A 13,360-nucleotide genomic window follows, 5' to 3' on the forward strand; every position below is an offset into this window, starting at 1 on the left:
AAACACTTATCTGTCTGAGGAAGCAGCAAAGAAAGAGGAGGATTGTGGGAGACACAGGACTTATATAGCCACTTCCTCTACCATGTGATCGGCTACCCATTATGCCTATACAGTTTTTCTTTCATTTTTGACAATATTTATATTCCTCTATCTTTGCTGCTGAGGAAATAAAGAAAGAGTTATGCATAATATGAGCCTCCGTGTCTTTAATAAAATTACCTCATCGAGGTAAAACCCCCTTAAATGCTTTATTTTGAAATGCACCTTTAAATAACATTTATATATATATATATATACCATCTTTCCCCGAAAATAAGACAAGGTCTTATGTTATGTTTTACCCCGAAAAGCACACCAGGGCTTATTTTCAGGGGATGTCTTATTTCAGGGAAAAACGTGTGCTAGAAAGCAGGTCTACGTTTGAACATAGATTAGCTTACTTGCTTATTGAATAACACAAATTTATGTTCGGGGAAACTTCTCCGAACATAGATTAGTTTACTTGCGAAAGGAATACGGCAAATATATATTCAGGGAAATGTACCCGAACATAGTTAAGCTTACTCGCTAATGGAATCTCACAAATCTATGTTCAGGGAAAATTCCCAGAACATAGATTAGGGAGCGACAAGGGCTTATTATCGGGGTAAGACTTATTTCAGGAGCATCCACTGAAAATAAGCTAGGGCTTACTTTCGGGGGATGTCTTATTTGCGGTTGAAACATGCTACTTGTAGTTAGCATTGAAGAAACAGCACCCATAATAACACACCAGATAAATAATACAATACAACGTTTTGCATCATTAAGTCTCTGATGTACATGCAAGGTACATAAACCACTGGAGTTAGTCTGTCTTCCTGTCAAGTGTGAAAGAAATTTTGGGACGGTTGGGGATTCAGACTAATTGGTTTGGTCACATGTGAAACAATTCTTATTGCAATGCCCCCCCTCCCCCCTCTGTTTTGTTTTGTTCCTAAATCAATACTCCAAAGTTTAAAGTCACTGCAAAAAAAAAAAAAAAAAGCCAGTATTTCTAAGCACTTCCATATGCAGATGCAGACCTCCTGTGGGTCTCCGCACAGGTCTCAACTGTTTTTTCTAAATTCTTTATTTTTGGAGTGCATGGAAATATAACAAGCGGGCTCGTCATGCCCCAACAGAATTAATAAGTATTAGATAAAACATATGTTAACAGTTGGTCAGCATGTAAAAAAACAGCACAATTTTAATAGAGCAACATATCCAGTTTGAGTGTTCCTGTGTAAACGATCTATACTTTACATGCTTGTTGGCAGGAACTTTCTAGACATGCAGTTTAAAAGATTGCGGTCCATTAGAGAGGGAGTGCTTGCTACCGGAAATATCGGCTAGGTAGTATGAGATGCCTCTCTATGTGTAGGTCACGTTGAGAGATAAGAAAATAAAATAAAAGAAAATTAAACAGGCTGAAATCTTTTTGCTAGTATCTACTAAGCTTATACCACTGGGACTCCCACACCCAACATTGCTAGCAGTAAAACATGTAAGGCAAGTAGGCAGTTTAGTTGGTGTCAGGGATCATGCTAAAAAACAAAAAAACAAAACAAAAAAAAAATGGTTAAACATTTGAATAGAGTACGTTAATCAAGCTCAGGAGATTTTGGGACTCATCCTCAAGGATTTGGGCACCAAGTAGCTTCGGGTCATCTACTGAAATAGCAGGTGGTCGGCGTCTGGTATGCGTGTTGTCTCTCATATAGGGGTTCTTCAACCTACTCCCCTTCTGGGCACTGCTCGGAGGTAGCTATTGAGTCTTTCAGAGGGAACTCCGTTGCGTCTCCTGTGTGGGGTATTTCGTAGCTTCCAGCCCTTGTCGGGGTTTATGATGCCTGTAGTTGGGTAACGGTCAGAGGTGGCAGCACTATGGGGGCGAGGTGGATACTCCCTCCAGCCCCAGGCCTGTGTGGGAGCCGACATCTCTGGTCCACGGACCCAGTTGCCCTGGTGGACTGAGTCCCTCCCGGTTCGGGAACGACAGGGGGCTCCGGTGGTGTGTCGCCGCCCGCGGCGGGGAGTCCTCCGTCGATGTGGACGATGTCTCAGAGTCAAGCCCATGGTGGCCCTCAGCCCAGGTAAGCCAGTGGCAGGAAATACGGGCTTATGAGTAACAGTTAGGCCCAAGGGAGTTCTCCGTGCCCTCCCGCTCTCACCCCTCTGAATGTCCATCCGTGTTTGGGGTGGCAACGGAGCTCTGCGGTTCTCCAGAGCGTCCTAGAAGCCTCTGTAGGAGTCAGTCCATGGAGCTATGAGGGGATGTGTCAGGCTGTTGTTCGATGTGGGTCGGCTGATCGCCCTGGGTCCACTCTCGGCCTTGCACCTTAGAGGCATTGGCATCCGCCATCTTGTAGAGTGTGGTTGCCGTTGAACAGGCGGTAGGCACTTGGAGCGATTATGCAGGTTACTCCAGTGGGAACTGGGATAACCCCCACTGGTCCAGAGGAGGGGGGAAGAGGGGAAAGAGTAGGAGTTTTGCTTTGCAGGGTGAGTGGAGTGAGGAAGTTGACCATACCTCCCCACTCAGGCGCTGATAGGCCTTAAACTCTCAAACAGTTTTTTCCTCATCTTGTACAAAAAGAACCAGGTCATTTGCATGTCAGACTGATTCCACCCAAAAGGATGGAACAGATCTAAAATGCAGGCCAGCTCTGTCTGCACTGGAAATACAGCAACCCCAGAAAATTGTTTCAACCTGGTTAGCCATCGTCAGTGAGATATAGCCGATATCCCTCTAGGTACCATGAGTTCCACGTCCGGATTACCCTTTAACCCCTTAAGGACACATGACATGTGTGACATGTCATGATTCCCATTTATTCCAGAAGTTTGGTCCTTAAGGGGTTAAACTTATGGAGAGCTAAAAACAAGGTGCAAGAGAATACTGAGAACTTGCATATAGCTTGCCTTTTTCCACAATTAGATGACTTGCTTTACAATCCTTACAGTTGAAATTGTGCATTTTCTAAGTCATAAATTGTAACTAATCATTGCTGTCAAGACCTATCTATAGCAACCCTTTGAGCATGCCCGGACTGGGCATCTGACCATGGGCCAAGGCCGGCAAGGGAGGTCACAGGATCCAGCTGTTTTCCATGATGGGCCGGCCCACTTGCACAGATATGTGCCGGCTGGGGAGGGAGAGGAGGACCTGGCGGAGCTCTATCTTGCAGCTCCGCCAGGTTCCTTTTGCAAGATCCGGAAGTGTTACCATGGCAACGCCCGATTGCACGAGAGCAAACTCTAGCCCGCATGCTAGAGTTCACTCACCACTAGGACCACCAGGGAAGGTGTAAGAGTGCAGCCCCCCCCTCCCAGCTACCACTGTGCCGGTCACCCCCTACAGGTAAGAAGGGAGGGGGGGAATATAATGCCTGCTTATTTTGTTTGTTTTTTACCGCTCCACAACACACAATCCCTTCTAACATTCACACACATCACCCACAGCACCCTCTCAAACATACACAGCACCCTCACACACAACACCCTCACACACACAATACTTCCAGACATATTTATAATTATATATATATTTACTACACACACTACAGCACCCCTCACAAACACTGCACCCCTCAACACATTATATTCCAGACACACACTAGATCCCTTACCCAACTCTGGATCATCTACACACATACTAGATCCCTATATACACTCTGGATCCGTTATATACACACACTCCCTAGATCTCCTATACACATTCTGGGTCCTTCAAACACACACACACACTTAACATACACACACACACACACACACACACACACACACTACACTCCTAAACACACTCTCTACAACCCCTACATCGCCTATACACACACACACACACACTTGCTACATCCCCTATACACACATTCTCTACAGCCCCTAGCCACATATGCATTACATCACAAACACAACACAACTAAAACCGACCTTTTTACACAATAGCACACCACAATCAGCTCACTCTACACACATGCAATCCCACAAGCAGTCTCCAAACACATGCACAATAGCCAATACTTATTTCCTGGCCCTTTTGTCTCCTGGTATCCATTTATAGAGACACCAGAGACAAGTTGCAAGGAAACACAGTGCAAGCATGTTATTAAATTTGCTTGCACTAGGCAGAACAAATACAGGGCTTTTTTTCTCATGCTAGAGCTCTTCAGCAGAGCTCTGCGCATGGTCTACCCTGGAAGACCCTCTCTGCCCCGCCCCCTTTTTACTGGGCCACTGTGATAAAAAAAATGCCTGGGCCGAATTTTTTTCCCAGTCCGGCCCTGCCTTTGAGTGTTCCGAATCTCAGCTCTCACTGCAACAATGAAATAAGCATGCTGTTGCTGGTTTCCCTGGATCCTACATTATGAGATGAGTATGTGAAAATGAATATACTCACAACTCATCCAGGTCTACTCTTGCACTGAGAATAAAATTCTCAAAGTACAAGACCTGACCACCACGTGGTTCTTTTTATTATAAGCATTTATTTGAGAAGCTTCATTTTCGTAAATGTTTAGTTTTAATAGATCAAAAAATGGTAACACAGCAATGACTTTGTAAGTCAAAGTAAAATGAATTGCCTCCAATACAGGAGTTTAAAAAAAAAAAAAGTATGCAGTATCAATGTTTTAAGTTAGAGACATTTCTAAACTATATCTTATTCATTTATAACTTTTTTTTCCTCACAAAATTTCTGTGTGATCATGCACTGTTATCACATTGTCTGTAAAATATTGGTTTAAATGGAAAACAGGAGCACCTTAAAAATGTAAACTTATGTCAGAAGTTTCTTATTACAATAGTTTAGGATTTAAGATAATACGGGTGAAAATTTCAACAGGATAATCGTTTTGCTATCATTCTTCTCAAAATTCTCTGACATTACCAATTCTAAGCTTGATATCTTCCCAGCAAAGCTTACCAGATATTTCACTAGAAGTGCTTCACTTTCTTCAAGATGAGGGGTTGAGGGAAGTGAGACACGGTGATCTGGGTTTAGAACAGTAAGATTGACAGGGTTATTCAATAAAGTGAAATTTCAAAGTGAATTTTACATTTAAGGACAGAGTAGCTGAAAGGAAAGCATAGCTCTCAGAAAAGGTTTCCAGTTCGTAAATACGCTTTGAATTCTCACTTTAGTAAATAACCCTGTATGGATGAAAAAAAAAGCTGGTGATAAACCCTTATCTGGCTATTACCATTGAACAATTGGTTAACTCTATACATTAATGGAACACTATAGGGTAAGAAACACAAACGGGGGCGCTAGATTGGGGTGACCGGCAGGAGGTGGGCGCACAGCGCTCCCTCCTGCCAGGCACTCTGTGTAGTGTGGCCGAACGGAGCAGTGAGCGCTGCGGTACAGGAACTTATGTTTCCTGTACCCGACCGGACTGACAGGAAGTGCTCACTGAGAGAGCACTTCCTGTCAGTTCAGCCGGATTCAGGAAACTGAAGCTCCTGTACCGCGGTCCGCTCGGCCACGCTACATGAAAAGTAGGACATACAGCGGGGACAAAAGGGGGGAGATAGAGGGGCACTAATGGGGGGGGGGGGGGAAGGAAAACTATGGGAGGAGGGAAAGGAGGAAAACTATGGGAGGGGGGAGAAGGAAAACTATGGGGGGGACAGGGGAAGGGGAAAATAATGCTATGGGACAGGGGGGAGAACACTAGAAAAGAGGGAGGGTTGAGGAACACTAGGGGGGGGGAGAGAGAAACATTAAGGGGGGGGCACTAAGGTGCAGGGGAGGGAAGGGAAAAATGAACACTGGGGGTAGTGGGGGAACCACTAAGAGAAGGGAGATGAACACTAAGATGGGGGTGGGAGGAACATTAAGGTGAATGGGGGGGGCACTAAGAGACAGGGGAGGAAGTGGACAAGAACACCAAGGGACATGGAAGGGAGAGGACCATTAAGGGACGGGGAGGGGACCACTATTGGACATGGAGGGGAGAAGAGAGGAACACTAAGGGACATGGAGGGGAGAGTGGCACGAGGAGGGCCTGAGTGGGGAAAAGACACACAGAGGGACATGAGGGGGGAGAAAGACACACAGATGGGCCTGGGGTGAGAAAGTCCACAGAGGGGCCAGTGAGTGGAAATACAAAGGGACTGGGGGTGAAAGACACAGAGGGGCTGGGGGGAGATAGACGCGCTGGTGGTGAAAGAGAAAAACACAAAAGGAGCTGGTAAGAGTAAAAGACACAAAGGGTCTGGGAGAGAAGGAGACACTGTGGCTGGGGGGAGAAAGAAACAAAGGGGTGTAGTAAGAGATACACAAGGGAGGTGTAAAACACACAATGGGGAAAAATAGGGGATAAGACACTAAAGGGGTAAGACATTTTAAAAAGGGGATAAGTAACAAAAGGCAGGTTAAGAGGGACACAGGTGATGATGCTTTGGGGGGGGAGGGGGGGAGAGGAGGGCTCCAAAATCATCTTCGTCTGTGTACCCAAAAATCCTTGCACCGGCCCTGCCAATCTGCCTCCTTTGCTGACCATTATTATTATTTATATAGTGCCAGCAAATTCCATAGCACTGTACAATGGGATCCGAATTGATGATCACTATGATGAGATGCTTCAGGAAAGCATTGGATTGACTGAGATTGTCAATTCTGATAAACACAGCCAAGGAGGCGGTGTGGGGGGGTGAAGCCAAATGCCAACCTGGTCAGTCAGCATCTCCTCATAGAGATGCATTGAATCAATGCACCTCTATAAAGAAAGTTCAGTGTCTCCATGCAGAGCATAAAGACGCTGAATGTCAGTGCTGCACCGTATGCAGTATTGACCCAGGAAGCACCTTTAGTAGCCATCTGAGTGACTGACACTACAAGTGCTCCTGTCTTTTCTCTGAAAAAGGCAGTGTTTACAGCAATAGACCTGCGGGGACATACTATAGGCAGGAGAACAAATACATTAAGCTGTAGTTGTTCTGGTGACTATAGTGTCCCTTTAAATAATCACCGTTTGCTGTTTATTGCATATTTTATCCTTAGAAATGAAAGTGAGATAAATTGACCAACCCAATTTCCGATGACACAGATACAGATACTAAATTCTAATCCTCTATCCCCTGAGTTGCCGGGTGGAAAAAAGTGCTTGCCAATGATCCCTATGTAATACCACACCCAGGGCCGGCGCATCCATAAGGCGGCCTTAGGGCGCACCGGCCCGGAGGCGCAAAAGTCCGGGTGACCGGCAGGAGGGAAGCGCACAACTCACCTCTCCTGCCGGTCACTTCTTGTAGCGTGGCTGAGCGCCAACTGCAGTGCCGCGGACTGTGTGGACACGTCATATCCCTGCTCCCTCTGTAGCACACAGCGCGGCTGGCACCCAGCAGGGGCGGAGCTACCGCCGGCCACCTTCAACTCAGCATGGGAGGAAGTCCTCCCAAGAAGACTGGAGCACGAGAAGGCAGAGAGGAGGGGGGCTGGGCAGGACCAGCTCCTCCAACTCCCAACTACCTCAGGCTGCACTTTGGATCCCAGGTAAGCCACCCTCCTGAACCTGTCTGTCAGTGTGTGTATATGCCTGTCTGTCAGTGTGTCAGTGTGTGTATATGTCTGTCTGTCAGTGTGTCAGTGTGTGTATATGTCTGTCAGTGTGTGTATATGTCTGTCTGTCAGTGTGTGTGTGTGTGTATGTCTGTCAGTGTGTCTGTGTGTGTATATGTCTGTCAGTGTGTCTGTGTGTATGTCTGTCAGTGTGTCTGTGTGTGTATATGTCTGTCTGTCAGTGTGTGTGTATATGTATGTCTGTCAGTGTGTCAGTGTGTGTATATGTCTGTCAGTGTGTCAGTGTGTGTATATGTCTGTCAGTGTGTCAGTGTGTGTATATGTCTGTCAGTGTGTGTATATGTCTGTCTGTCAGTGTGTCAGTGTGTGTATATGTCTGTCTGTCAGTGTGTGTATATGCCTGTCTGTCAGTGTGTCTGTGTGTGTATATGTCTGTCTGTCAGTGTGTCTGTGTGTGTATGTCTGTCAGTGTGTCTCTGTGTGTATGTCTGTCAGTGTGTCTGTGTGTGTATGTCTGTCAGTGTGTCAGTGTGTATATGTCTGTCAGTGTGTCTGTGTTTGTATATGTCTGTTTGCCTGTGTGTCTATGTCTGTGTCAGTGTGTGTGTATGTCTGTCTGTCTGTGTGTCTTTGTGTGTTTGTGTATGTCTATCATTGTGTGTGTTTATCTGTATGTCTGTCAGTGTTTGTGTGTATCTGTATGTGTGTGTGTATCTGTGCGTCTGTCTATCTGAATGTGCATCAGTTTGTGTATAAGTGTATCTGCATGTGTGTATCTTTGTGTATGTGTATCAGTGTGTGGCAGTGTATGTGTATATGTATTTGTGCATATATCTCAGCATTCAAACACCAACACTACACACAAATAAACACCTGCAAGCAAACGTCAACACAACATACAAACACACCCCTGCATTCAAATGTCAACACTACATACAAACACACCTCTGTATCAGACACCAAAATTATATATAAACACTCACCTGCGTTCAAAAACCAACACTACACATAAATGCATGCTTGCATTCAAACACAAACACTACATACAAACACACCCCTACAATCATACAAACATACTCCATACAAACACATGCTTACAGTCAAACACACAAATACTGCTCCGTGCTAAATACAATCCTGCAAGCATGGGGAATCGGTAGAGCCCCAGCTTTCAAAGCATTGTTGAAGTTGCACGACAGATGGGGATCTATCTTTTAGCCATCCTGTGTACATACACAGACCGTCATACAGAGACATACAGTCTGTATGTCTCTGTATGACTGTGTATGTATTCAAAAGGAATAAACGCAGGAAACACTCCAATAGTAAGGATGGTATATTTATTGATAGGTGAACCACCCCAAAGAAAGTGCGACGTTTCGGCTCAGCAGAGCCTTATTGCATGAGCTGAAACGTCACACTTTCTATGGGGTGGTTCACCTACCAATAAATATACCATCCTTACTATTGGAGTGTTGCCTGCGTTTATTCCTTTTGAAGACTTTACTGGTGGATCCGGCGACGTCCGCTTGACACGGTGTCAGGGTACCTGTGGTCTCTACCTCCGAAAGAGGTAGAGACTTAGCTGATCCTGACATTACGACAGGGCCAATGGATCCTGCAAGTACAAACAGTCAGCTGGCTGCTCCTGATCCTAGGTTTGAAGCCATGGATCACAGAATGGATCAGATGGCGCTTGCGCTACAGGCTCTATTAGCTTGTGCCAATAACCCACCAGAGGAGATACGTAATACCCCTGTTTCTCCTGTCTGTTCAGGTCTAGAGGTAACCACAGTGGGTGCTTCTTCTCGCATTACCCCCCCAGTACGCTATGGTGGGGCTCCTGAGAAGTGTCGTGGTTTTTTAAACCAAATTAGTATCCACATTGAATTGCAACCTCGCTCTTATCCTACAGATAGGGCAAAAGTAGGATTTATTATCACCCTACTCATTGAGAAAGCTCTGAGATGGGCCAACCCACTATGGGAGAACGATAACCCATTAGTTTATAACTATAACGCATTTGTAGCTGCTTTTAGAAGAACATTTGACCCTCCAGGTAGAAAGGTTAATGCAGCCCGATTACTGTTGCGCCTGAGACAGGAGAACCGAACACTGGTGGATTATGCACTAGAGTTCAGGTCTCTGGCGGCAGAAATCAAGTGGAATGAGCAGGCGTATATGGATGTATTTTTGAATGGCCTATCTGATGTAATCCTTGATGAGGTTGCTACCAGAGAACTCCCTGTGAATTTAGAGGATTTAATTTCGTTCATCTCTCGTATAGATGAACGTCTAAGAGAGAGACAGAACACTCGAGAGAGGAACCAGAGACCTTCTTTTAGGTTAGCTCCTGCTTTTCCAAGTCCTGACTCCACGATATCTTTGCTTACTGAACCTATGCATATAGGGTATACCCGCCTCTCTGAGGAGGAAAGACAGCACAGGAGAAGAGAGGGTTTGTGTATGTATTGTGGAGCCAAGGGTCATTTACTCTCGAACTGTTCTAACCGCCCGGGAAACGTTCGCACCTAAGTCCCTCTAGAGGACAGGCCTTGGGTGTTTCTATTTTGTCCTCTACTCCTAATTATAAGGATCACAGGCTTCTGCTACCAGTTTCCTTAACTTGGGGGAAGGAAGTAGTAAGGGCTATGGCATTGATAGATTCCGGTGCTGCTGAGAATTTTATCGACCAAGCCTTTGCTAGTAAGAACAATTTTCCATCCCAGCTAAGGGAGACACCTTTGGCCGTTGAGGCCATAGATGGTAGACCACTACTAGACCCTGTTATCTTTCGTGAGACCGTACCCATTGATTTAAATGTTGGTATCCTACACGTGGAGAATTTATCTCTTCTGCTCATTTCGTCTCCTTCTGTTCCCATAGTTCTGGGGTACCCATGGTTGAAAAAACATAACCCTATTATCGATTGGGAGTTAGGAGAGATACTCTCGTTGGGCCAGGGCTGCCAGGATCGGTGTTTGTGCAAGGTTTCTCCATTAGCTAATATTAACATACCGGAGAATCCTACTCAGTCCACAGAAAGACAAATACCAGACCTTTACCTAGACTTAAGGGCAGTGTTTGACAAGAAGAATGCCGATTCTTTGCCTCCACACAGGTCATTTGACTGTAAGATTAAGCTGTTACCCGGCACTATGCCTCGAGGGGCCATGTATATCCTTTGTCTGTTCAGGAAAACTCGGTTCTAGAGGAGTATATTCGGGAGAATTTAGAAAAGGGATTCATCAGGAGGTCTTCTTCTCCGGCCGGGGCTGGGTTCTTTTTCATTAAGAAGAAGGATGGCACGCTGAGACCTTGTATCGATTACCGAGGCTTGAATAAAATAACTGTCAGAAATGCCTATCCTATCCCACTGATTATCGAGTTATTTGATCGTCTTAAGGGCTCCAAAATCTTCACCAAGTTAGATCTCAGAGGGGCTTACAATTTGGTGAGAATCCAGCAAGGTCACGAGTGGATGACGGCATTCAATACCCGGTATGGCCATTACGAATACACTGTTATGCCATTTGGACTATGCAATGCTCCTGCAGTATTTCAAGATTTGATTAATGAGGTACTTAGGGAGTTTCAGCATGATTGTGTTATTGTTTACCTGGACGACATACTAATACACTCTAAGGAGATTGAGACTCACCATAGACAGGTCAGAAAGGTATTACACAAGCTGCTGCAACATGGTCTATATTGCAAATTGGAAAAGTGCAGTTTTGATCAGTCTCAGGTAGACTTTCTTGGATACGTGATTTCTGGGGAGGGTTTTAAAATGGATCCTGTAAAACTCCAATCTATTTTAGACTGGCCCTTGCCCAAAGGACTCAAGGCTATCCAAAGGTTTATTGGTTTTTCCAACTACTATAGGCGCTTCATTAAAGGATACTCCTCTATCATTGCGCCTATTACCAATATGACCAAACAAGGGGCTGATACTAAGTTCTGGTCTAAGGAAGCTCTTGGTGCTTTCAAGACTCTCAAGGAACTTTTTGCCTCGGCTCCCATTCTAGTCCATCCTGATACGACTCTGCCTTTCTTGCTCGAGGTCGATGCCTCTGAGACAGCAGTTGGGGCTGTTCTGTCTCAAAGGTTAGGGGTGGATAAACCGTTACACCCTTGTGGTTTTTTCTCTAAGAAATTTTCTGGGCCTGAGAGCAGATATGACATCGGGGAAAGGGAACTGTTAGCAGTCATTAAAGCCTTAAAGGAGTGGAGACATTTGTTGGAGGGGACCCTACACCCTATTACGATTTTGACGGACCACAAAAACTTGTCCTATATTGGGGAGGCTAAGCGCTTATCCTCTAGACAAGCTCGTTGGTCCTTATTCCTGACTCACTTCAATTATGTACTGACTTACAGACCTGGTTCTAAAAACTCCGATGCATTATCTCGCCAATATGAACCTTCTACTGTACCTGAACCAGTTCTTTCTTCTATAGTTCCGAAATGCAATATCATTGCTAATACGAATCTCAGGATTCATTCTCCATTACTGGCCGAGATCATTAAGTTACAACATCTAGCACCTAAACAGACTCCTGCGGGCCGTCATTTCGTTCCTCCTGCTCTTCAACTGGAACTTTTACAGTGTTTACATAATAGCAAGATGGCGGGACATCCTGGTATTCGCAAAACTTACGCGTTGATCTCTAAGGACTTCTGGTGGCCTGCTTTGCGGAGGGATATTGAGGAGTTCATCGATGCATGTGAAGTTTGTACTAAAACCAAACAACCCCATACGCTTCCATGTGGATTCCTGCACCCCTTGGAGGTTCCAGAAAAACCATGGTCCTGTTTGGCCATGGACTTTATTGTCGATCTACCTATCTCTAAAAGACAGACTGTTATCCTCACCGTGGTTGACAGGTTTACTAAGATGGCACACTTCATTCCCCTGCCTAAACTCCCGTCTTCTCCCGAATTGGCAGAGATATTCGCTAAGGAGATTTTTCGCCTACATGGGATACCCTCTCAAATTGTATCGGACAGAGGCTCCCAATTTGTTTCCCGCTTTTGGAGGTCCTTCTGCTCTCAACTTGGTATTAAATTAAACTTTTCTTCTGCCTATCATCCTCAGTCTAACGGAGCTGCTGAACGTACCAACCAGAAAATCGAACAATATTTACGATGCTTTGTTTCTGTACACCAGGATGATTGGGTCGGTTTGATTCCTTGGGCGGAGTTTGCACACAACAATCTCGTTTGCGATTCTACTCATTCAAGCCCCTTCTTTCATCCGTCTATCCGTCTATTCTTCCTTCGGATTCCCCTTCCCAGGGGGTGCCGTCGGTTGATGTTCATGTTGCCAATTTGAGGAAGTTGTGGGATCAAACTCGACAAATCCTTGTGCACAACTCTATGTTGGTCAAGAAACACGCTGATAAACGTAGAAGGGCGGCTCCGGTCTTTGTTCCAGGTGATAGGGTATGGCTGAGCACGAGGAACATCCGTTTAAAAGTGCCCTCCATGAAGTTCGCTCCTCGTTATATTGGACCCTACAGGGTGCTGACCCGTATCAATCCAGTTGCGTATCGTTTAGCTCTTCCTAATACCTTACGCATCCCGAACTCGTTTCACGTTTCATTGCTGAAACCACTCATATGTAACAGATTTTCCTCCACAATAGTCCCTCCTCGCCCCGTTCAGGTGGAGGGTCAGGAGGAGTATGAGGTTAACTCTATTATTGATTCTCGAATCTCCCGGGGGAGAGTACAATATCTGGTTGATTGGAAGGGATATGGTCCTGAGGAGAGGAGTTGGGTACCTCAGGAGGATGTTCATGCTCCCCGTCTCCGC

The sequence above is a fragment of the Pelobates fuscus genome, chromosome 6 (genome assembly GCF_036172605.1).
Source record: "Pelobates fuscus isolate aPelFus1 chromosome 6, aPelFus1.pri, whole genome shotgun sequence".
Lineage (NCBI taxonomy): Eukaryota > Metazoa > Chordata > Amphibia > Anura > Pelobatidae > Pelobates > Pelobates fuscus.